This window comes from Mesocricetus auratus, unplaced genomic scaffold, assembly GCF_017639785.1.
Source record: "Mesocricetus auratus isolate SY011 unplaced genomic scaffold, BCM_Maur_2.0 Super-Scaffold_100010, whole genome shotgun sequence".
Classification (NCBI taxonomy): Eukaryota; Metazoa; Chordata; class Mammalia; order Rodentia; family Cricetidae; genus Mesocricetus; species Mesocricetus auratus.
Window position 1 is genome coordinate 19,894,181 of NW_024429194.1, and position 25,374 is coordinate 19,919,554.

The following is a 25,374-nucleotide window of genomic DNA, read 5'->3' on the forward strand; positions in this document are numbered from 1 at the left end:
TGACTGAGCAAATATTTGCCTGGACTTGCAGACCTTGAGATGCTTCCCTGGAGAGACTTGTCAAGGGGGCTGGTGGGGCCCAAGGCAGCTGCTCTGGTCTCTTTCTCTGAGCAAGCACTTCACAGTCGCCTGACACTTTGAATTGTGTAACCCATAAAATTAACAACTGCCTACAAGATCAAAGGGCCTATTGGACACTGTAAAACAAGGGACAGAGGACAGACCTCATTTCTGGCATGACAAATGAATCCCTTAATCTACAAAGAGAAATGAGAACCTGCCAGAAGATATCTCCTTGACTCCCTAGCAGGGGACCAAGTGACCCCCCCCCCAAGCTCTGGGAAAAAGTAAAGAGCCTTGGAACGTATGTAATATTTAAAAATTAAAATCCTAGAGCCAGGTGTGGTGGCTCATAACTATAATCCCAGCACTCAAGAGACTGCAGGAGAGGATTGCCAAAAGCTTGAGGCTAGCCCAGGCTGCAGTGTGAGATCACCTAAAAAAAATACAACCTTCAAGCACAATAAAAACAGAAATACATGTGTTTTAAGGTTTGTTCAGTATCATTTTAAATAACTAATTGTGCTCATTTTCAATGATAAGACACTACAATCGAAATATGAAAGCAATAGTAGTAAATGAAATACATTTTTTGACTTCCACAATGGCCAGTTTTGAGGAGAATGTGTGTGGTGTGCTTATATCTGCCAACTTTCAGTACTGGTTTTAGGGAATTCCGGGACTGGAAAGCATCATACGTAATAAGCACTCATATTATTAAATTAAGCATAGCTTTGGGCCCTGCTGAACAAAAGTTCAAGTGAATAAAGTAAGAAATTATTTCACAGTAAACAAAACCCTTGGCTGAAGTTTTAAGTTTTATCTGTCCCTAGAAAGTCCATTCATGTGCTCAACACTCTGAACCCGATGACAGAACACACCAAATCCAGAATAATGCATCCCTGGGTGGGATGACCATGACATGTGACCAATAGATCTCATCAAGGAAGGGGCTCACATGCTAAAAGAATCAGATGTACCAGACCTAACCTAAGGTATACAGTAGTGACTTGGACACTCACCAGCCTGATCAATGCTATTCTGTGCCGCAGCAGTCTAAGAGAAGACAAGGAAAAGCAGGGGGTGTAGAGAGACAGACAGACAGACAGACAGACAGACAGACAGACAGAGACAGAGATAGAAACATCCCACTTTGGCTTTGCTGGTGTGATGGATAACTTTGTCAACTTGACAGAAGTTAAAATTATCAAGGAAGTCTCAATCAGGGACTGTATATTGGGCCAGTCTGTGAACATGTCTTTTGAGGAATTTATTGATGTGGGAAGATTAAGTCCACTGTGGGAGGCACTATTCCCTAAGCAGAAGCTTCTGAACCTTATGAGAATGGAGAAATGAGGCTGAGAACAAGCAACTGAGTGTATATAAATATATTGCTCTTTGTTATTTACTATACATATGGTGTGATTGTACGAAGTTTCTGTCTGGAATTCCCTGCTGTGATGGACTGTAACCTGGGCTTGTGCGATAAAATAACCCTTTCTCCCCTAAGTTACTTTCTGACAGAACATTTTGTCACAGCCACAGGAATGAAACTAAGACAACTGAACTGGTCTCTCAGATATCCAGTCTTTGTGTCATTGTCCCTGTAGAAGACTGAGACACATACTTCCTTCCTAGGAAGATACAGTAGTCCACATATAAGAAGTAAGCAATAGGTCAGAGACATTTGGAACAGAGCCATAGGCCACAGGAAACAGGCTGGGATTTTTCTGAGCTAGCATCAGTGGAATTAACTTCATAGGGTGAGGGAAATAAGGGTAAGTAATGATCCAAGGTGAGGCAGGAAGATGAGGGAGAGAGGACACATCATCTCTAGTAGATTCAAGCATAGAATAGATGGATGGAGGTACTCACTACACTGGAGTAGGTTGAAAGGGCAGGAGTTGCTGATAGGGAGAAGACAAGACATCTGAATGATGGAGACCAATGGTCCTTATGAGTGGGGTTTGCAAATCATTCTAAATTGTACTGGGATAGAATTCGTTGAGAAAGATGACCACTATCCCCAGGGAAACCACAGAACAAGAAATAAAAGCAGATATTGTTCCTGGCTCCCAAATGCCTGGGCATTGAAGACTGTAGAAAATAAGCTAGTATTCTATCTGTCCCCTGGAGAGAAGGGATCCCTTTGGTTCTCCGCCCCAAGGGAGGGGTTCAATTACTATGAGTGGATAAAGGAAGGGATAACAGAGTGAATTTGTTTAGCTATAAAAGGCATAATAATTACATAGACTACCCAAAGTGGGTCACGCCCCACCCACATCCTTTTATGTAAGCAGAAGCAACTGGACCAGGTGTGTATTGATATCTCTTTCTCTTGACATTTCAGAATTCCAAATGCACAAAGGAGGTGCAGGTTCTGGGTGTGCGTGGTTGGTCCATGCTGAGAGGACCGATCCCACACAGAAGGTGGGGGTGGGACCCATTTTCATGATTGCAACCAGTGTGACAGGATTCCTTCCCCTTGGCATGAATCTGAGATAAGACAGAACACTCCTCTTTTCAATTTGAGTCCTGACTGACAAGTTCTTCAAGCCCCTCCCATCCAGGGGGATGTAGAAATGAGGAAAAGAGGCCTTCCGAAACCCAGCCCTTCCATGCAGAACAGTCCCTGCTAATGGAATCTGACATCTCAATGTCTCCTCCATGGAGTCCTTTGTGGAGAGATGTTGAAGAAAGAAATGCTAGTGGTGCCCGCATGCGGTCTGGCAAGTGAAATCTGCACACTCGCTGCATGCAATCCAAAGCTATAGGCATGGGGCTGGGATTTCTTCCTCTCTCAATGACGTCATTTACATCATTGCACAGCTCTGGCAGAGATCCTTTAGGGGAGATCTTCTAACTGCCCATGAGTGGGTTTCAAATTTAGAGGGGTGTGTAAGATCTGTCTTTTCAAACCAATAAAAAAGACAGAATCCCCCCCAAATTGAAATTAAAAAGGGAAACAAATAATTCTCCAGAAGTTCCACTATAAAATGTACCCTCTGGACAGGAAAGTAACTGCAGTTTTCAGGAATCTTATTTCCTCTTAGAGCTTCACGGTCCTCCCAACTGGAGCACAATGTGTCACTCTTCTTCCATCTGGACAGGATGACCCCTGTCATCCCATCCAGAACATAAGTCACGGTCCTTCCAACTGGGGAAGGATGTCCTATTGTCCTTCTATACTGGGCAGAAAGTTCCACTGTTCTTCCACATAAGAGAGCACGCTTCACTCTTCATTCATTTGGGGAAAGTATTCCACATTGCTCTTCTAATTGGGACAGGATCTCCCACTGTCTTACATGTGACAGGATGTCCCACTGTCCTTCCTAGAGATAGGATGCACACAGAAAGCAGACATTACTAACCAAAGGGGTCTAAGACAAAAAGCCATTGAGAGAAGTGAACAGAGTTGTCCTACAGAGCAGGTGTCACATTCAAGGACGGGACAAAGTCAAATGACAAGGGAACATTCATCACAGAAATGACTTATCTGTGCTGTTCTGACCTGATGAAGGACCTGTGACGGAAATGCCACCAGCAGGGGTTCTGTGTAAAGACTGACCGTGTCAGACCTTGCTCTTTCCAGCTACCTGGGTAGCTTTAGGCTAGTTAGAGTGTCATTCTCCTAACACAGGCTCATATGGAAACTGCCTTCAATAAGCATCAGCTTAGAGGGCAAAAAAAACTTCACAAACGATCTTCTTTTTCTGTTACTATGATAAAAACACATTGAGAAAGCAGCTTGAGACAGAAAGGGTTTGTTCTGGGTCATGCATGATTGAAGGCTATGGTCCAGCAGAAGGAGGAGGCAGGAGCTTGAAGCACCCAGGCACATCACATTCACAGTGGAAAGCAGGAAGCAATGAATGCACGCTGCGATTTAGCACGCTTTTTCCACTTGGGCAGTCCAGGATCCCAGCTAGGGAATGGTGCTGCCCACAACGGATGGGTTTCCCTGGGTCAAATTAATACAACCAAAATAATCTCCACCAGGCGTGCCTAGAGGCTTATCTCCCAGGCAGTTCTAGACCTCATCAAGTTGACAATTAACAGTAGCCATCACACACACACACTCAGGCACATCCTTCTTTTTTTTTCCTCAATATATGTTTTTATTTAAATTAGAAACATGAATGCTTCACATGTCAACCCCAGCTCCCTCTCCCACCCCTCCTCCCTTGTCTCTCCACCAGCCCCCCCAACCCCTACCCAGTCCTCACATCATTTCCCATCATCTTTCATCCAGGGCAGGATCTAGGCCCTTCCCCATGTGTCCAGGCTGAGAGAGCATCCCTCCACATGAAATGGGCTCCCAAAGTTCATTAATATCCCCTCCCTGATGATAAGGTTGATGAAGGTTCTAGGATGGCATTTAAGGTAGTCATCAACCTTATCATCAGGGAGGGGCTATTAATGTAGTCTCTCCACTATTGCTTAGTAAGGCACATTCTTCTTACCTTTGGCAGGAAATGAAAGTGTGGCCCAGCTGTCCACAAGCTCTGTGTGTTCTATCCCTGGGAACCATGTCCTGGTTTGTTGTGTGCCGCGTTCCAGAGAAGGATGCCAACCCCCAAAGGTGCCAACTACTCCACTAGAGCATGCGGCATTCCTGCATCTTCCCACCAGTAATGTCACAATGCAGGAGAGCATCTCATCTAAGCGCATTTGGCAGTGAGAAGCCATCTCTGAACTCTCTCCTCCCCCTCAGGCCGTAGCGAGGAGACCAGGGACGGCAGAGGCGGTGGAGACTTTATTCTTATTGACCTTTCATGCGCATATATGAACTATTTTGGCTAGCTTCACTCCATCACCCTCTCATTCTCCTCCCACTGAACCCTTTCTTCCCAACAAGTTCGCCCTAGTTTGCTTGATGCTGCTCTGATAAAACACTGGCCAAAAGAATCTGAAGAGATGACTCACTGGTTAAGAGCACTGACTGCTCTTCCAGAGGACCCAAGTTCAATTCCTAGCATCCACATGGCAGCTCACAACTGTCTGTAACTCTGACACTCTCACACAGCCATACATGCAGGCAAAGCAACAAAGCTAACAAAAATAAATAAATTATTTTAAAAAAACACTGCCCAAAACCAACCTGAGAAGAAAAGGACTTATTTCAGCCCACAGGTGGATTGATGCTTTTTGGCGCTGCCCCCCCCACACCCGCAGCTGCAATGGCCTGTCTCCCTCTTTGACCCATAGCAACTGAGCAAGTCAAAGTCAAGCAGTACAAGCTTCCCCAGAGCCTGATAGAGAGGGAACAATGAAGTCCCCAGTGTCACATGCAGTTTTCTTTACAGAACTGAGACTGAAGACTTGAAAGTGATTCAGATGTTATGCATTTAAGAGAAGGGGACTCAGCATCCCACAGGCAAAGGCAGGAGAATCGTGAGTTCAAGGCTATCCTGAGCTACTTTGGGAGACTATCTCAAGAAGGAAGGAAGGAAGGAAGGAAGGAAGGAAGGAAGGAAGGAAGGAAGGAAGGAAGGAAGGAAGGACGGACGGAGAGAGGCAAGGAGGGAGGGAGGGAGGGTAGGAAAGTGCAGGAGAGACAGAGAGAGGGTGAAAAGGGGAGGAAGATGACAAAGAGGAAGGAGGGGAGCCAGAAGTGGGTGGCGCACACTTTTAATCCCAGCACTCAAGAGGCAGAGGCAGGCGGATCTCTGGGAGTTTGAGGCCAGCCTGGTCTATAAAGGGAGTTCTAGGACAGCCAGAGCTGTTACACAGAGAAACCCTGTCTCAAAAAAAAAAAAAAGAGGAAGGAGGGAAGAAAGAGGAGAGGAGGGGAGAAGGGACAATAAGAGAAGACATCATAAGGATGTCTAGAGCACAGAGGAACCTCCCCATGCGGTGAGGAAGCAGGAGACAGTCCTGCCAGCTTTCTCCAGGTAACTCCTCTGGGGTAGCTCTGCTCTGCCATCCCAACTTCCTTCAGCTACTGGGTGGGAGGCGGGCACTTCGCTGCACCCACCGGACATGCTCACTGTCTGAGTCAGTCTGGGTTTTGCTGCTATAACAGAATCCCACAAACTGAATAACTCATAAGCATGACAAATGTGTCTCCCAACAGTTCTGGGAAGCCCCAGGTTAAGAGGCTGCGTCTTTCTGTGTTATCTCGTGGGAGAAGGGGCAAAGGGGGGTGAGATGAAGCAAGGGAGCCTGAGCTTCCCCTTTCCTTTGGAACCCACCTCTGTGATAGTGTAACAGTAGTAAGTCATTCACATGGGCAGAGAGCCTAAAGATCCACTGCACGTATGTTCCAGTGGAAAAGACTGCAGCATGACTTGGGGACAAATCATGGAACCCTTGCAATGTCCTCACTGTGCTATGAAACAGAAGGCTCTGCCCAGGCACCAGGGTTGCAGACAAGGTTAACAGGGTCCCAAAACACCCTTGTTTTGCTCCTGAGGTGATCCTAGCTTTTGGGGCCCCCTGTGGAAAATCCCCAGGTCTCACTTTTAACTTCTAGTTAAGATAAGAAATAAACTTTACACTGAAGTAAGGGATAATCCGGCTGGCATGGTGGTGGATACCTGTAGTCCCTGCATCTGAGAAGCCCAGGCGAGACAGTTCAGGCTTGAGACCAGTCCTGTAGAAAAAAGAGAAAGAGGGAGGGAGGGAGAGGAGAAAGAGAGACAAATAGAGAAATAGTCTGCCTTTTCTGTGAAAATCTTAAGAAAAATAAAATGGCAAGCAAACCTGATAGATGAGTGACTCGACAGAGATATTTCTTTCATTATTAATAACAGCTGTTAAGGACTCTAGAGGCCAACAAGAAGGCTCCGTGGGCAATGGCTTCTGCCTCGAGGCCTGACCACTTGAATTCAAGTCCCAGGACCCATGTGGTAGTCGGTGAGAACAGACTCCCAAAGTGTCCTCTGGCCTTCACAGACATGCTGCAGAGCGAGTCCCCATCCCCATGCATACACACAAAATAAAGAACTGAATAGTAAAGAGTATTATTAAATTAACAAATTATTCTAAACAGTGTCATCCGTGATGCCCTACACCACGCTGACATCATTAAAATAAACTCACAAGTTAAGACTGTGACATCAGAAGTCTGGGGGATGCACGTATAGTGCTAGATTGTTCTGTGCCTCCATGGTACCCCAAATGCTTCCAGTAAATCACATCAAATTATGTACAGGCTTTCTACCTCTGGGATGAGTTACAGGTCTTATTTTCTTCTTACCTTTTGTTCATGTGTACGTGTTTTGCCTACATGTATGCCTGGGCACCACGTGCATGCAGTGCCTATGGAAGCCAGAAGAGGGCGTCATGTGATACGGAACTAAAGTTAGACAGTTGTGAGCCACTACTGTGCAGCTGCTGGGAATCTAACCTAGGTCCTCTGCAAGAGAAGCAGCGCTCTCAGCCTCTAAGCCGTCTCTCCAGCCCTTATAGTTTACATTTAAAATGATTATGTATTATGGGAACGTGAACTTCAGGAATGAGAAAGGAAAAGGGTATGAAAGGAGTCTCTTGTGTCAATGCTACCCAAGGGACCATCAAAGCTGGGGATTGTGAGGGAAGGGCTCTCCTGCACGGGAGCCCAATAGTGGCTGTCACAAGACTCTGGCAGGGACACAGCTTGCACAGAGGGACAGAGGCACAGGCCTATACAAGAAGCATTTCTGCAAAGACATCTGCCCAGCAAGTGTTCAACCTCAGGCTAGTGTCGCCCTGGTTACTGATCCTCATTAGACAAAGACTGGTGTTCCAAACTATCCGATGTCCTCCTCGTTTTCATCGTGAAGGGTTTCTCCCTGGTGCACCCTTTTTTTTAACATGCCAGAGCTTATAGCACGCTCTCCCTTTGCAATGCTTTGCTGTTCCCAAACACAGCCACTGCTCTTTGCAGAATCTTTCCCCACATTTTGTTAGACTGGCAGAAGAAAAGAAGTGGGGAGCATCAGGGGTGCCCCAAAGGAGGGATGGATAGGGGGGAGGAGGGAGGAAGGGATGGAAGGAGGAAGGGAAGATGGGAGGGAGGGAGGGAGGGAGGGAAGTGGGGGAAACCCCGTTCCTCTCTGGAGTAGCTGCAGCCGGTTCACAGAACTAGGCTCCCAGGACCATCACAGGGCTAGTCACCTGTGTCCTGTTAACAAGGTCCCCACAGGAACTTCCTGCTTCGGAAAAGCACAAATGTGTGCTCTAAATAACCCCAAATTCCCTGCTGGACAGGCAGTGAGCTGTCTGATGGTCTTTGTTTCTCCAGCCCCTTCTCTAGGCTGCCTCTGTTTACTGCCTTAAGAATGACTGCCTGTCATATTTGGGAATGTGCATTCAATGTTCTCCCCAAATCCCCACACCAGCACCTTGAGAACAGAGACTCCCTTCACCCCAGACTCATGGTCATCATCTCCCTCACCAGGGGTGCCCTCTGCACCATGTGTGGTCAGGGAGAGACCCGTTTCCAGACACAGACTCCACCCCAGCAGTCATGTCAAGTGGCTGAGCAACACAGATACAGGCTCTGCCCTGCTCGCCCCGTGCACAGACAAGGAGAATGATGCCATGTCCCGACAAGGAGCCACCTACCGACAAAGGTAACAAACTCTTTCATCTACTTGAGGCTGCCCACCTCTGTGGACCAGGCAGAAGGACGCATCAGCCCATGAGAAACAGATACCTCCAGGTTCTTCCCACCCCGCCCCCACCGCAGCCACTCAGTCCTTCCAGCCATATTGCCTTGGAAACCAGAACAATTCCCCAAACATCTCAGGATTCCCACGCACTCAGGAACTCTCCTGGAGATGGGTGGGGGACAACAGTGATTGTTTTCACAGATGAAGGAACCAGGAGAGAGCTTTATCGCGTCTTCCCCAGTGGCCTGAGTCCCTGGGTTACTTATGGCTGTGCCCCTAGCTACTCTACATAAACCTAGGGAGTGGAAACCTGAATGTGAGCTAAAAACAGGCCACCAGAGGCTTCTTAGTCACTTCCCCAAGGACTCACCAAGGCAGTCATGGCCATGGCTCCCCTCCGCCTTGGACAAAAAGGCAAGACTTAGCCCCCAGGGACCTGGGGACACGTCATAGTCTCTGACCCTCAGAGAACAGGCTCAGGGATGTGGGCAGGCCAGACAGGAAAGGAAAGGAGGTGGCTGAGGAGTAGAAGCCACAGCCACGGGGGAGGAGTTTCAGACAGACATTTGTTTCCAATGCAGAAGATTCCAGACATGGATTCCCAGTACTATGTGCAGATATGTGCTCTGACAACACAATGTCCTGAAGAAGATGGGCAACTGTTGAAATTTTCTCTCCCATGCATCCTAGGTATGCTGGCTGAGGAATTCAGCAGGAGGGCATGCTAGTCCAATAAGTGTAAGCCTGCACTCCCAGGCAGACAGCCTGCTGAGCATAGATCATCACAGGGCTCAGCTACCTATGGCGGTCCCTGCAAGTGGCCGCTGCCCCTTACAACTTTAATGAGAGACCAGATGCTTAACGCTGACTCTTTACCGGAACCTTCCATCTGCATCCTCTGTGCTTTCTGCCTAACACCCATCTCTTTCACAGACTTCAGGCTAGCTAACCCTGGTTTGACCCTAGCCTGCACTCTGCTCTGGCTCCAGGCTCTAGCAGCCACCCTGTGACTCAGTTTCTAATGAGGACATCTCAGTGCCAAGGCCTCTGCTTAAGCAGACAAGCCGCACGCACACAGAGAGACTCACGAGACGGGAGGCATTGCCTTTTACTCCTGTGTGCACATGGCACCGTGCCCGTGTCTCAGGGAACAAAGACGCTTCCGAGCAGGGTAAGGCACGGCAGCACCGGGAAGGCACTGCCGCGTGGCTGGGCACAGGCCCACATTTCAACATTCTCTCCCACGTCCTACATCCAAGTTCCACCTTCTCAGGTTGCCTGGCATTTGTCCCGTGTTGAGGGCAAAATGCACAACACTCTAGTTTGCTGGACACTATTTTAAAGTGGGTACTACAGTTTCAGCTAACAGAGCTGAGCATCACACACACACACACACACACACACACACACACACGTTCACGCATTCACACAAGCACACATACACAAGCACAGAGCCGCTGGGCAGACCAGCACAAAGTATGTCAGGGAAGCCACAGCCCATGTCCTGCTGCCCTGGGACTTGCCCAAAGTAAAAAGAAGAGGAAGACGGTGCCATTTGCATGTGGGGAATCCCAGGGCCTAAATGGGGACTGAGATGACTCTACCAGAGCAAGTGAGGTGAAGTACCCTCCATAGGAGACTGGCATGACCTCCTACATCCCTGGCGATCTGATGGGGTCCTGGATGGAAGCCCGATTGGCAGATCCTCCTGTGAAGTGAGCAGATGACCAAGGCTGAGTAGGCTAGGGGCTCCCCCTGGCTTGACTGCTCCATGGGACTTATGAATTCAATGTTGGGATCACCTTTGACATTATCTGTGAGGAAAAGAGCTAACATTAGCATGTTCTTAACATCAAAGACAACTTGTCTCCAGAGAAACTTCACTAAGACCAGAAATGGGGGCCAAGAATGTCACCAGCTACTAAGACACGGGAAATGTGAAACCTGCATTTAGTGTCTAACTCCAGACTTAAAGGGCTCGTTCAAGGAAGAGAAGACTCGGGCTAATAGGAGAGAACTCTTTTCAATTGTGAAACAACCTTTGGCCAGAAGAAACTTCTAGAATTAGGTTTCCAGCAGCTAAAGCAGGCAGGCTTCAGATGCCTCAATATTACATGAGGTACTAAGTGATGGCTGAGTGCAGGGAGACACTTGGTGCTGTCCTTCCTGATGTCTCGCAGGCTTTTTATCCAGCTAGAATATTTTGAAACAGTGTGCCTACAACAGGGCCACACAGACAGTGACCAGGCATGAGCAGCCATGGGATTACCACTGTGAGATCAGCTTCATTCCCTGAGTGACACTGAGTCCCCAAGTAGCACCTGATTGCCAATGCATGAAAGTCAGGCAAGATCTCTTGGGCCCATGAGATAAGCTGCAAAAGATGCAGTGTAAGACTCAGGGGTTGCAATGGACACACCCCGCCACTGCATCCCTTCCCTTTGATGTCTGGAAAACAGCCATCCTCAGAGCTAAACCTCAGTCCCCTGTTGCCAGGAAGCAGGACCTGAGCAGGTGTGACTCCTCTGTGCCTGAGCTTCTCCTTGACTCGTTGCTGCCCTGAGTGCTGATCCAAGCTCATGTTAATGCAAGCTTAAAGGAAATACCAAGCCCAGCCTATTCATGGTTTAGAGGGAGCCCTACGGCTCATCCCGGAGCAAGTACCCATCCTGAGCTCTGAGATTTACAAGTTAGCTGCCCTTTCTCTTTTTCTTGGTTTTGAAGCAAGGCCAATATAGTTTTACAGGCGCCTGCTTCCCAGAAACTGACAGATCCAGGTGTCTCTGTGTTGACTCCCCCTAGTCCAGTTATGGAGACAAGAATAAAATTTCATTCCAAACTGATCTCCACCCTCTTTTATTTTAACTCAATAGCAGTAAATCAAAATCAGAGACTATTACCCACTGTAACAGGGATTTTCGGGCAATTATTTCTCTTTCCCTAGTGTTTTCTAAAGATTTTGTTCTCAAAATGTGCCAATCACTGAAGCCATGCCATATGCAGATTCCTGAAGGTTCTGTGCTGGCTTCGCCTAGGAAAATCATGGGGACCTGTACTCCACACTTCTCAGCAGCAATTGAGCCCCGAGCAAGCTATTCTGCCCACTTTATACTTGACTCTGACCTGTAAACTTGGGTGAAAAGATTCCTGTGGTGCTGGCAGAGCATGGGGTACACAGCGGGGACAGGCGTCCATGGGCCTCCCCTCTTGGGTGCAGGTCTGTTCGAGAACACTACAGAGCAAGAGATGTAGGTCAAAGACTGCTGCACGCTAGGATGCAGAATGCAAAAGAACCACGCCATCGGGTCTCTAGCTCATGGGAATCCCGCAGTGAGCCAGACACATAAGAGATTCCCACTCTCCAATGCCAAACACCTGTGGAGGTCCAGTGCAGAATCCTGGGAACAGCTGCAGAAGGCCCCGCCCCCAGATGCCATCAAGCGGAGGCATCCGTAGAAACAGAAGACCTTCCTTTGCACCAAATTAAAGCAAGACAGAGTTTGCTTACTATTGCTGTGCTAGGCACCATGACCTAAAGATGCTGGAGAGAGGAAAGGGATTATTTTATCTGGCACTTTACAGTCCATCCTGAAGGGAAGTCAGGGAAGGAACTAAGGGCAGGAACACGGAGGCAGGAACTGAAACAGAAGCCGTGGGGGCAGGAACTGAAACGGAAGCCGTGGGGGCAGGAACTGAAACGGAAGCCGTGGAGGAACGCTGCTTCACTGGCTTGCTGTCCGTGGTTGTTCAGTTTGCTTCTGTATACCTCCAGGACCTCCAGAACAGAGGTGACACTGCTCACAGCCGACTGCACCTTCTCACATCAACTATCAATCAAGAAAATGCACACCCCAGGGACTTGCCTACAGGCTGATGTGATAAAGACATTCTCTCGATTGAAATTCCATCTTTCCTGATGGCCATAGTTAGTGCCAAGTTGAAAACCAAAACTGACAGCACAGTGTGCGTCTAAGCTGCAGCCTGAGATTCCTAGCCCTGATGGCTTGGCAACATTTTATATACAGAATGTCTCTTCTGGATGCTAACACTAGCAGGCATATGTCCTATACCTTCTGGCCCATGGCCCAACCTCTATAATCCAGTGCAGGTCAGAGTCTAAGTCTGGGAATTACATCTAGTAGGAACTTCAGCTGTGGACACAATTGGCAGGCCTCTTTCCCTAGGTGATCCTCTCACCAGCCCGAAGCAGCAGCGGCTTACATTCTGACTGATGGGGAACTGGGTTTTACATTCCTTTCTTATGACTGTACCACTGTATTTTATTTGGGGTGAAAGGTTGACCTCAGATACAAAGAGAAGGAGGCAGATGACTCTGTTTGCAGTCTGGGGTGAGGTTTACGGGCATGCTGGCTGTTAGCCAACCCATCATCTTATGCCTGTGTAAGAGAGTAAGCAAGACACAGGGGAGCCAAGTGTCCCTCACCCGATCACAGGAATACAGAGGAATAAAAGGTACACGATACATCTCAATGCTTAAGGCAAGGACTCCCTTCACTTTCTCTTTCCCTCTGAGGTACATGTGTCACCAGTGTCATCAGTCCAGGCAGTAGTCAGGGCAGTTCCCAGCATAGGCTCCTTGCTCGCACTAAATCCAAGCTGAATCCCTTGGCTCAGACGCAGGCAGCCACGATTAAGAAATGAAGTAGGGTTGACAAAACAGTCTTTGACTAAAGTAATCCTAGACTTTCTTAGAGCTGTTGACATCATGATGGTTTGTAATACAAACATGGCCCAGGGGCCAAAGTTCCCATAGGGAGAAAGATACTAGGCCTTCAGTTGTGCTGTGCATCTCAGAAGGAAACCGGTTACCATGGCGACTGTGTAGGAGTAAACATCAAGAAAAACTGGGAATGGCTTAGATATGATAGGGCATTCTTGTTCTGATTACTACTTTTACTTGTGTGTGTGTGTGTGTGTGTGTGTGTGTGTGTGTGTGTGTGTGTGTGTGTGTGTGTAGATCAAAGGACCATTTGTAGGAGTTGGTTCTCTCCATCTACCATGTGGTCCCTGAGAGTCAAGCTCTGACTGTCAGGTTTGGTGACATCCTTTACCAGCTGGTCCATGTTGCTGGCACAGATCATGTCTTTATTACATAAACTTAACAGCCTTCTGGGAGGGTGCTTCCAGATTTGAAGTTGTTATTTATTAGGTTGGGTACAGAAAAGGGTTTACCCAAGTTTCAACCTTACAGTCTGCCAAGAAGCCATGTGCCCTGCTTCCTTAAAGAAATTCATGGGTAGGGTAGTAGGGAACATTTCTTGGCTCCACTTAGAGACCGGATGGCAGAGCTCTGCCTGGGATGTACTGGAGCCCTTTGCAATGCCAAGTCACAAGGCACAGCAGGATCACAGTTGTCTTCCTGGAACAGGGCAGATTTCTAAGATCTGTTTTGACAGGAAAGGATCAGATGAAACTGAGTTGTGACAGTGAGGAATTTCTTGAAGGAGAGGGCACGATTACATATTCCATTTGAAAACTGAGCCATTCTTGAGATAGGAGTATTAATAGGTAAAACAGAGAATTAGCTAACTTAGACTATCAGATCAGCAAATCAGAAAGGAGCCAGCTACTATGGTGACTGTATATAACTAAACATCAAGGAAAAAAGTGGAAAGGCCTTAGTTTATGTTGGGGTATATTGCTGCTTTTATTACATTTTTACTTATTGTGTATGTGTACACATGTGCATGCATGTGTAGTTCAAAGAACAACTTAAAGAAGTATTCTATATTCCATGCAATATTTGACATATGTTTAGTCTAAACAAAACAATGTTTATCTGAAATTCAAATGTAAGTGAATAGCCTGTGCATGTCTTTGCTGAACCCTTCAGCCTTAGGTAGTGGCTCTGGCAGTCACTTCCAGGTTAATCCTGTCCCTTTATCTCTTCTTAGGAATAGTCACCACTCCTCACTTTGAGCTGCACCCCCAACTGTACCCCATTTACTGACTAGATGCTCCTGTTGTTTTTACATTGCTAGTTCATAGGTTTCCGTCACTTGGTATGGACTGCCACCAAGTCCAGCAAGTGGTTTTTAAAATGCTCGAACCATATCGTTATCTATTTCCTCTTCTGTAGAAATGTCTTCCCAGCTCATATAGGAGATTTGCATGCCGTTATGTTTCAAGAAAACAAACAAACAAACACCATGGTGCTGCCTCTTGCATTCTGCAGCTGGCTAGCATGGCTCTGAGTATCCAAATGTGGAAGTTGGTTTCTTCAATTCCAAGCACAATATACTTGCCCTGGCTGCTAAGCCACTTGCTTGCCTGTAACAGTATCCCAGAAGTCTCAACAGGAAGGCTGAATAGCAAAGGGCTACTCCTTGGCAGAACATTCAATAAAGCTTTAGTAGGAGCTGCAGATCTTCCCCCTGCCTATGCACTCTCCTCCTTCCTAGCATTTGGTCACCGACCCTCTGCCTCCCAGCACAGAACCTGTGTTACACACACAGCTCTCCTTTACAAAGGACTGGGGCTTCCCCGGGTTCTCCACTTACAAAACGTCTTGGCACCATCATCCAAAAAGGATAATGATATACATGGAGAGAGATTCTGGTTGGCCCAGTTCAAAGCAGCCAGCCCCGATCCAGCAGATTCTGGGAGTAGATGATTCCCATTGGGTGAATTCACTGGCATGTCCTCAACAGCGGTCCTTGCTGGATGTCTATCCTAGTAATTGAGCTGCAAGGACGGTGTCTAAATTATCTGATCTGCCAGGCCGATTCCCGAAAGTAAATTCTGCACTGAGGCACGCTTTGGGGTGTTGTAGGCAATCTCACCCTACAATCACCAATAATCTTGTCTACACATGCTATGGTATTTCTGAAGATTGCCAGCTCATCTCAGGAGTCTGAAACTATAACCTACAAGCAATCTGCTTGTGATTATTGTGCAAACAGTGGAAGCTGCCAACAAGGACCTGTGCAGAGAAAATGAACAAAGCTGATACGATAGGTTTTCTAAGTATTGAGTGTAGTTAAAGCCCTACACAGTGACTCGCAGTACCTTAGGACCCCATTGAAAATCAACTGCTGTATGTCAGATCCCCACTCTTTTCCACCCCACCCCTTTTCTATGTGTTTGTTTATTTTGGTACATAATTAATCCTCATCAAGACAATGTACATAACAGCCAAGAGCAAAAAGAAGGATGCATAGCTACACATACATAGCTGTGAGAGTTTCTCTCCCACTCCCGGGAGAACAATGGCCATAGTTTAAGAGCAGATGAACTTGCATTTCTGGCTTTTTGACTGGAAATGCCATGAGCTTCCTCCCATCCATACAGATGTTTTAATGGCCACACGGTATCATTCCCACTCAGTCCTCCTTCTTGGATGTTTCAGACCACTCTCATGATTCCTGCTCTAGCCCTGGTTGTAATCAGAGCCCATCATCACCAGGGCCAAGCTTTTGACTAAATCCATGCAGATTGTTTGTTACTGTGGTCCTGATTTCATCTTTGACCCTGTGGCTACTCAGGAATGTTTTGTTTTGTGTTGCTTTGTTTTAACTTTCCAGTGGCCGCAGTTTCCTGTTTATACATCCATTATTTAGTTCTAGTTTTATTGTATTGTGGTCAAAGAATTCTGATGGCACCGTTTGCTCTTAGGAATTTATTGAGATTTTTAAGTAGCTCAGCACACAGTCAGGTTTTGCAAATGTTCCAGGCAAAGTTATATGTTGGACCCTCCTTTGTAGACTGAGTGGACTCTTGGCTGTAATTTAATTATTCAGAATTCTCCTTACTGATTTTTTTATCTCTTAAAAGCTGAGGAATTATCCCCCACCACTATTTATTTCTGGCATGTCTCTTTACATTAATGTCAACCCAGAGAGTCTGGCAACTGCTATTGGGTTTGGACTTGAAAATCAAGGCAGACCACGACTCTATCCTGCCACCTGGAAGATATTCTTCCACAGGAGCAAAGAGGACGCCACTACCTCTCAACCATAAGCGCTATGCTTTCCCAATATTTTTCACTCCATCCTAAACGACCTAAAATTCGTTTGACTTTATTTTCTGAAATTAACCGGTACTTGCTTACTTTTAACTCTGTGTGTGTGCAAGCATGTGAGCTCATGTGCCCTCAGAGTCCAGAAGAGGGTGCTGGAATCCCTAGAGCTGGAGATACAGGCAGTCGTGAAGTGCTTGACTTAGGTGCTTGGAAATGAACTCAGGCCCTCTGCAAGACCAGTAAAGTCTCACTCCGGCCTGCCTTTCACTTTTCCTGACTGCATGTTAAACTCTCCAGGCTGCATCTCTCTGTTTGGTTTGTTACAAGCCTGTCGTTTTTGCTGATGTTGTCCTCCTGTGCCTCATAGGTCACTCTCCACTGTGCAGAGTCTGGAAAGCAGAAAATAAAAGGCTGTCCCCATGTCCTTCCTGGCCCTGCAGTTCCCACACACACACTAGTGTGCAAGGTGAGGGTTGTGATGCAAATTCACCCGCTTCTGCTGCGGCATCCATTCTGGGAAAGTGAGCTGGTTTTGAATGTGTATGGGATTCTAGCTGGCTAGAAACATCGGAGGCCACCTTCCCGGGATCATCCTCACTTTCAGCTGTAGAGGTACATATGGATCCAGACTGTCTGGCTTGCAAAGTGTACACGGGCTCTCAGCCCATCGCTTGGTCTCTGCTGACTTCTTAAATGTGTAAAGCTTCTCACGAGTGCCATGCATGCTCATCAAGTGGACTGTAGGGCCATGACACACCCCAGCACTCAGTAGGGCTCAAGCTGGGACCTCTAAGCACCACTGCCATGTTAGGAAGGCACTCTCCCCACTGAGAGAGATGTCGGCCCAAAGTTCTGGGACACCAGACTCTGAAGATGTTACAAGGGTCCCTCAATCAAGAGCCACATCTTCAGGACTTCTAAGCCCTTCCCCTGGCAAACAGTCTGTCCTGTCCCAGGCAGTCTGCCGTGCCAGGAGAGGGAACATCTCCACCAGCATGGTCCACAATTATCTGGAGGGCAGCCTTCCCAGGCGTGGGTGTCAAAAAGTTCCCCAAAACACTTCCCTCTGATACCTGCCACCCCCAGTCATCCCCGAGGATGATTGTGGTGTCAGATTGTCCCTGCACAGCACCTTGCTGACATTCCCAATGACCCAGCGTCCTGTGCTCTGTCTCTGTCCTCGGGGCTATTAATATCTGCCTGCCTACAGACACTGGTATCTTACTGGTAATCTTCCTACTTGTTTCTAAAAAAGGAGACTCGGGTGTCATAATAATAATCTGTAAACACAAATCATGTGCTAGGACCAGTCTTTAGAGTTCAGTGGACATTGGTCCATCTGCTTCATTAATCAGCTACTGCTAGCCTTAATCCTATGTTACAGATGAGGAAACTAAGACATATAATTGGGAGACTCACCCCACCCACACAGCCACATAGACCCCACAGTCAAACGCAGTCTAGCTCCAGGGTCTGTTGATACCCTGGGTGCTGCTCAACCCTGCATAGTGCTGACTCCACTCCTCTGTGCTTAACATTCAACTCCCCAGGAATGGAGACGGGGGGGGGGCATGGGCAATGGCAGGGAGACTTAACCCTTGACCCCTACAAAGAGTCTTAGGAGGATTTTCAGACCATATATGGGCTATAAAATAAACAGGTGGTAGGGGCAAGTGCCTTTTCTTTTATGGGCTCCCCCAAAAGCTCCGTGGGGCAGTTGGGGTCGACACTGACTCTATGATCATCCGAAGTCTTGTAAATGGCCTTCCATCGTACTCCAGGACACAGTCAGAGGCATAAAGGGGCACTTCTCTCCATAACAGAGACGGGAAATCTTGTGAGTGAGCAGGTGGAAGTCTGTGCCTGCTGAGCCTGTCTCCTCCTTTTCATATCCTCAAGCCAACAGGGCCTCCTCGCTGTCACCAGAGCCTCGGAGAGTACAACTGAAGTGCCACTCACCAAACGTCAGCGGTGCCCATTAAATGTTAAATCAGTGTCCTATAGTCAGAGTCCATGCAGACAGTGACATGACAGCGATGGTCAGATCAGTGTCCCAGAAGCAGTTGAAGGAGCCATGGTCATGTCTTCCTTTGATGATGCCATTGCCTACAGCCCCACAGGCCACCACCAGTGTCAGCTGACATCCACTCTGGAAGCCACAGAAAGATGTGTCTCGTAGCATCATCCAAATGGGACACACTCCCGAGCCTTCTCCCCTCTAACAACCAGAATTGTTAACTTCATCACTAAAGAATCAAAATATTTAAAAGATACTTTGCCCAATTACTGCAGTGACACGCAGACAGAAGTGTTTGTGGTGCTTTCTGCTTTCCTTAATTAAAGATCTCCATGGAGAAATAAACAAATAGTCTCCACTCGGCGACGCTGAGATAAGGGCTGGAGAATGCAGTCGCCGGCTAAGGTACAGGAGCCTCCGCATGTTGGCAGCGTGATTAATTTAGGGAGTAGCATGGTCTTCCTGGGTGATCCCAGGCAGGTCTCAGGGCCTCGATTGACTTGTCCAAGCTGTAAAATCTTGCAGGGATGTTAAGATCAGTCAAGGAATGCCTATAAAGTGCTTTGAACTCTTACAGTTAGACATTAAATAAATACCCAGTGTTATTAGAACTCCGCCGGGGCCCTCGAATGTTCGAAATGGGACTTTATTATAAATACTCTCTGAAGGTTGCCAAGAATAAATTGAATGGGTAAAGTCAACATACTTGGCTGTAACTTAATCCAACTTGGCTTATTTGCCAGAACTTGGCATCATGATGCATGAATAGAAGCCTCTGGAGAAAGCATGAAAGGGTCCCATTATGTGGAGCCAACTGCTAGATTTCCATATCTTCATGTATTCGTTCCAGTCTCTAAATGGCTGCATGAGAGAGGAAAACAAAAAATACAAAATGAAAATAAGGACCCGGAAGAAAGCCTCTTTGCATGTTCCTACAATTAATATGAGCGAAGGCAATTTGATTTAAAGATCACAAAAACATCATCCCACAGGTCCATTGACTGATGAATGGAAACCAAGGTTCTTCTGTTTTAACTCACGAGGCCAAAGCTACAGCAGTACTCAGCTGCCTTTGTGGGTCAGGTATATCGTCTCTGATCTGAGACATCGACACCTGTAATCAAATTAGAGGCATTTTTAAGTCTGGCAGCTTGTAAGGGAATCGCGGTTTTCCTGGAGTCGAATGGAAGATTAGAATTGCAGATTCTGAAACCTCGCTTTGATTTGACCTGCTATTTTCGTGAGGAAACAACACGAGGCCATTACTAAGAAGCCAACCTTCAGCCCATGTCAGGAGAGACACAGAAGGTGCCCCCGTTTCGAGAGACTGCCTTCACTCCAGTCTTTTATGTATATGCCTGTGTGTGCACGTGAGTGTATGCTGGTGCGTGTGTGTATATTAGCCAGAGTCAACCTTGGGTGTCATCATCAGACGCCCCGCCCCCACAGTTTCTCACTGAATCTGGAGCACATGGGTCAGGCTAGTCTGCCTGGCCAGCAAGTCCCACAAGTCTAGTTATCCCTGCCTCCCAGTGCTGGGGTTACCAGTGTGTATCACAATGCTCAACTTTTCCACATGAGTCCTGAGGCACAAACTCAAGTTTTCCTTCTGGTTACGACTGAGCCATCTCCCCAGTCACTTGCTTTTGTTTTGAGCAACCTCAGGGACTAGTCAAACTCTCCATGTGCCCATTTCCCCACTCGCCTACAAACCACCACTTTTTAAAAAAGCGTTACATGCGAAACTGCAGACAAAATAACAGATTCCTGGAAACAGCCCCAAACTGACTGTCAAGCCCTCATCCCAGGGAAGAAGCATTTGGGAAAGACTTGGTTTCCAATCAGCCTGGTGTCTGAGTTTTCCCATTACCCTCTTACAGGAAAAGGAAAGTGACTTTGTGCTGGCAGGTGCCGCTGAGTGTTTTCAGCAACAGAGCTCATCATGTGTATGTACCAGCACGTCTCCCTGATGTCCACATCCAAACAAGTGCTTACGGTGCGCCCAAGATATGTTTAGTATGATATTCAATCTGCCAGTGATGGACAGCAGTTGCGGAGAGACTCTTCTAGATCAAATGAATTGCATATTTTCTGGAGACATAAATAGGAGGGGATCATCCAATAAAGCAGCACATGGGGAGTAGTGGTCTTCAACCCATGCTTTCCATAGATGACAAGACCGTCAGGATCTGCTGAATCCAGGATGGAAAATTAACAGCAGCCGACTGGACCTGAGGAAGACTGACTGCATATCTCTGCCCTCCAGATCAGCAGCTGGAACCTCAGGAGAGCAGCCATGATTGCAGAGCTAGATCCGAGCCTGAGTGTGGCTCATTCTGAGTGGCTTCCAGAAAGGCTGCTATGTCCGAGGAGAAAGGCGACATATGTATCCCCTCATGAGGCAGCGTCTATCAGACCTTCAAACAGGGAGTTATTGTTGCCGGGAGCTGTGACCATGCATTCTGATTTCTGAAGTTGACCATGGCTCTGGCCAGGAATTGTCATTGTCCTATAGGAAGAGTTGTGGGAAAGGGTTGAGTGACCTCCAGAGCATGCAGCAGAAAAGAAGAGGTGTTGTGAGGTCTGGGAGAACTGGCCTACATTACAATGGGTGCAGCTCTCGAATTCCAGTTATGCTAGTGTTGCCTCGAGAGGGGGCTCTTGAACAAGGTCTCCGTGGGGGACAATGAGAATGTACACCCTCAACCCATAGCACCAGGCCCTGTACACATTCAGAAGTTTCTCCTGGCACTGTATGAAAGAGGCAAACATTCCCTCACCACTGTTGGCTTCATTCAGGAGTCTCTGCACACAATTGCATGGACCCTGGATTGAAAACAATGCCAAACAACAGACTCCTTTCCCTACCGGAACCACATCAGACTGTCATCACCAGTTACAGCCTATCACAGAGCCCAGTGATCACACAGCACCCTGTGCAAGTCACAAACTCCTGAGGGACGGTTCCATTCCCCTGAACTTTCCTAAGAGAATTGCCCTCTGAATTTCCCTAGGCTCCTAAAGGAACTGCTGTAGCCTCCCTGCCCCTCCCCTCCTCCCTGGTAAAGGCTATCCCTAGCATAGATGCTGATCCCCCATTTCCTTCTCCTTACCCTTTATGCCAGGGCCAATGTGTGCCCGTCTCCAGCTGGGCCTGGACTTCTGAACAATACTGAGAGGAAAATCAGGCACGTGCTCCTCCTCAACATGGTGAGTGGAAGCAGGAACTGCTGTCAACAAACACACACAACAAACACATGTGCACACTAAACAGACATGGGCCCACTCTTGTGTGGACTTGCGGAGAGCAGGCACTCATAAACACACACGTGAAGGTAAACTTCAACACTGCCCACCGGCATCGTCGGGTCACTGCCCAAATCCCTCTACTCTGAAGGTGGCTAAGGGCACCCATCCTTAGGAACAAAGAGGCATGCCTGCCATCACGTGGGTACTACTGGGGGTCTGTTTAATAAGAAATCGTGTCACCCGCCCACTTCCTACATCTGCTCAGTTCATCCCGTAGAAGAGCAAAGAACCCGTACAAGAAACAAACTTCCACAGTGCAGCCACACCCTGCCCAGCAGGCCGCAATGGACCTCCACCCGCTAGCAGGCAGAGCTCCAGCCAGAGCCATGATGGTCTTCGTGCTCCGGCTCGTGCAGAAGAGCCCAAATGCCCCGCTGCTCTCTGACCCTCCTCCATTTGGTTGAGAGGAAACTACTTGGCAGCATCAGGAACATCCTTTGCTTTCATCATCTCCAGAGCACAGACATTTCCATTTCAAACACTGGCTTGACAGCTGCAGATGTCCCCATTTCAGTCATGCTCAGGGATTCCTCTCCGGTGACACCAGCAGGCCGTTCCTCCAAGTCCAAATGTGCATGATTCATTCCAAGATGGTGCCACCATGCTCCTGGCAAAATCCTCTGGCTTTGAAGTCAGTTTGAGATCCAGCCTTCCCGTCTGGCCTTCTCATCACCTGTCCCCAGGATGCGCTCTCCAGCTAGAGCAGATGCTAATCACCTGCTCCCACCCACCACACGTGTGAGAGGAAACACCAACTGCAAGCTGCCCATCCCAGTAGCCCAAGTGTGGCTGCTCCCTCTGGGTCTTACCCAGGGCCTCTGCATCCTCCTCACTCCGCACTCTGAGGTTGGCTGAAATAGTTAATCCTGGGGATGGCAGGCAAGTGCTGTGGCAGGTCCCTGGGAGAAGCACCTGGCAGAAGTTGATCCAGATACAGGGAGGATTGAGGGGCTTCTGGGTCTACCTGGGGTTATAGAGAAGATTTGGGGATTTTTAAATTTGGGGATTGGAGCGATGCTCTGTTGGCTGTGAATACAGAGGACAGGTTCAGCTCCTAGCGTCTAACCTGTGTGACTCCCAGGTATCAGCACTCCAGTTCCATGGGATCCGGAGCCCCTGTAGCTGTTTTCTCTCTCCCCAGGTTGCATCCACTCTGTAGTCCAGTTTCACTCAAGCAGGTTCAAAATAAGGTTTTGATGAGTTCCCTAGGACTTCTCTCCCCAATGCACCAGGAAGCCCACCCCATTGCCATCAGCTCCCAGAGCTGAACCTTAGAGCCAGTGTTGGCCCTCACAGCCTCTGCCCTCAGACTTATGGTATCTGTCCTCCACACCCTGCCCTTTTCTTCTTTCTTTCTTCATTCCTTCCTCCTTTTCTTCCTTTTTATTATTATTACAAGATCTCAGGATCACATGGTCTCACTCTGTAGCCTAGGCTGGCCTGGACCTCTCTGTGTTTCAAGATAGACTTTAACGTGTGGCGGTCTTCCTACTTCATCCTCTCCAATGCTAGAATTAGAATTACAAATATGAACCTCTGTATCCTCTTCTTCGTTTTTAAGTGAGGATCCTGTGTGGTGGTGTGGGTTTAAATTGTTAGAGATAGTATCTCCACCATCTCCCATTCCTTACCCCTGGCTCTAGCCCATTGCTCACTTGGTGGCACAGTGACTATGACCTCAGTATCTTCCCAGCCAAGCCCTGGTCAACTTCCACTGCTGTACTGAGCCCGTGGACAATCCATCCTCATTTCTGAGTGTGAACAAAAAAGTCTGAGACTCACGCAGGAGCTATTGAGTCCTGATGGGTACAGTGGATTGTTTTAACTTGCGATGGTTCCTTAGCACAACCTGTACAGTACTCAGGAACCCGTCTGGATGAGAGAGACATTATTAATATAGAACATTATCGTTATAGCAACAGGCACGTGGTGTCAACATTCCAGGGCCCACCCCCTCAGAGAGCGGAGGCCTGAGTCGCTGGCATTCAGCACAGGTCTCTGTGGTGTGAACAAGTGTCCAGGCGGGGGAGCAGGTGGCGTTTGCTTAAGCAAAGCCTTTGCTGACGTGTGGGTGGGGGAAAGATTGAGAGGGTGGAGATCTGTTTCTCCAAAGTGAAGCTGCTCAAGAGTTTCCAGTCTGGGAGAGGCCTGTGTCCACACAGCCATGCAAGTGTAAGCCACGTGCCTCGGTGATGAGGGCTGTGGTTTGGGCAGCGTGTCAAGAGCTCCCCCATGAGATTCCCCCCAACCCTTCTCGGCCTGAAGCAGGATGTTCGGGATTTTTATTACAGGCAATCCACTTTCTAAGTGCCAGTAATGGCAGCCCCCAAGTGCTCTTTCCTCCGCCCCAATGCAGCTCTTCTCCAGGATCCGGGGCATTCGTGTCTGGCTGTGCTCCTCTGTCTCCCTGGCAGGACCCCATAGCTGGGTGACCATGCTGAGATCAAAAAAGCCATGCTTGCTGGTCCAATAGTCCTGCTCCTGGAACTCCATCTCTCATGATCTCCACTAATCCCACCAACAGGGTGTGAATGTCCTGGAGGCCAGGAAATCAACTGGCCTCAGAGCAGGGGTCAGCAGGAGGCTGGAAACAGAAGTAGCAGAGTGTATACTTCAAAGACATGCTTGATTCCACTTGTCCAGAGCAGCATTTCTACATGTTATCAATACAGACATGACTGATGAGAGACCCCTGTGTATTTTGGACTACTAATGCTACTTGTAACTGACAGATGGTGACCATACATCTATAGGCTGCCAAGTGGTGCTTCTCCATATGGGTATATGCAGAGACTTAAAAACTGGTTAACACATCCATCACCTGGCTTGGCTTGTTTTTAGATAATATACCATTTGAAATTAGATTTTTGTTTTAACATTTGTTTATTTGTGTGTGCTTGCCTGTCTCTGTGTATATGTACACATTTGTATGTACATGCTCCTGGGGAGGCCAGAAGAGAGCACTGGCTGTCTTCCTCCGTCACTCAGCACCCAGTCTCTTCCTGAACACAGAATTTGCTTTTTTTTTTTTTTTTGCCTTTTCTGGAAAACAGCAAGTCCCATAGGTTGTGTCTTCATCCCCCTCAGAGCTGGGTCATAAACATGCTGCATGCCGAGATTGTTACATAGGTTTTAGGGTTCAAGCACCAGTCCTCGTGATTATACAGAAAATGCTTTTAACCACCAAGCATCTCCCCAGCCGGACTTCTGGTCATTGTTAAGTGTCATGGGCTACGGTTTACCTTACTCAACAATAAACCCTGAAGCTTACCTCTTCTTGTAGACATGAACCTGTGTCCCCTTTAACCAGCAGCTCCCAGCTCCCTCGCCCTCTTCATCCTTAGCCTCTGATAACTTTAATCTCACTGTATCTAGTACCTCATCTTTCTGCATAATATACTATTTATCCA

At 47.8% G+C, this 25,374-nt stretch overlaps 1 long non-coding RNA gene across 2 annotated transcripts; it reads right to left on the reverse strand.

Moving 5' to 3' along the window:
* Positions 1 to 16,281: 16,281 nt before the first annotated feature.
* Positions 16,282 to 23,855, reverse strand: LOC121142739. 2 transcript variants are annotated; one of them, XR_005879820.1, is made up of 3 exons: positions 23,747 to 23,855; positions 22,774 to 22,928; positions 16,282 to 19,516 (listed from the first exon to the last, which is right to left on the reverse strand). It is a non-coding gene; the product is annotated as an uncharacterized LOC121142739 (long non-coding RNA). The 2 variants fall into 2 exon arrangements; XR_005879821.1 differs by lacking the exon at positions 22,774 to 22,928.
* Between the last annotated feature and the right edge of the window lie 1,519 nt (positions 23,856 to 25,374).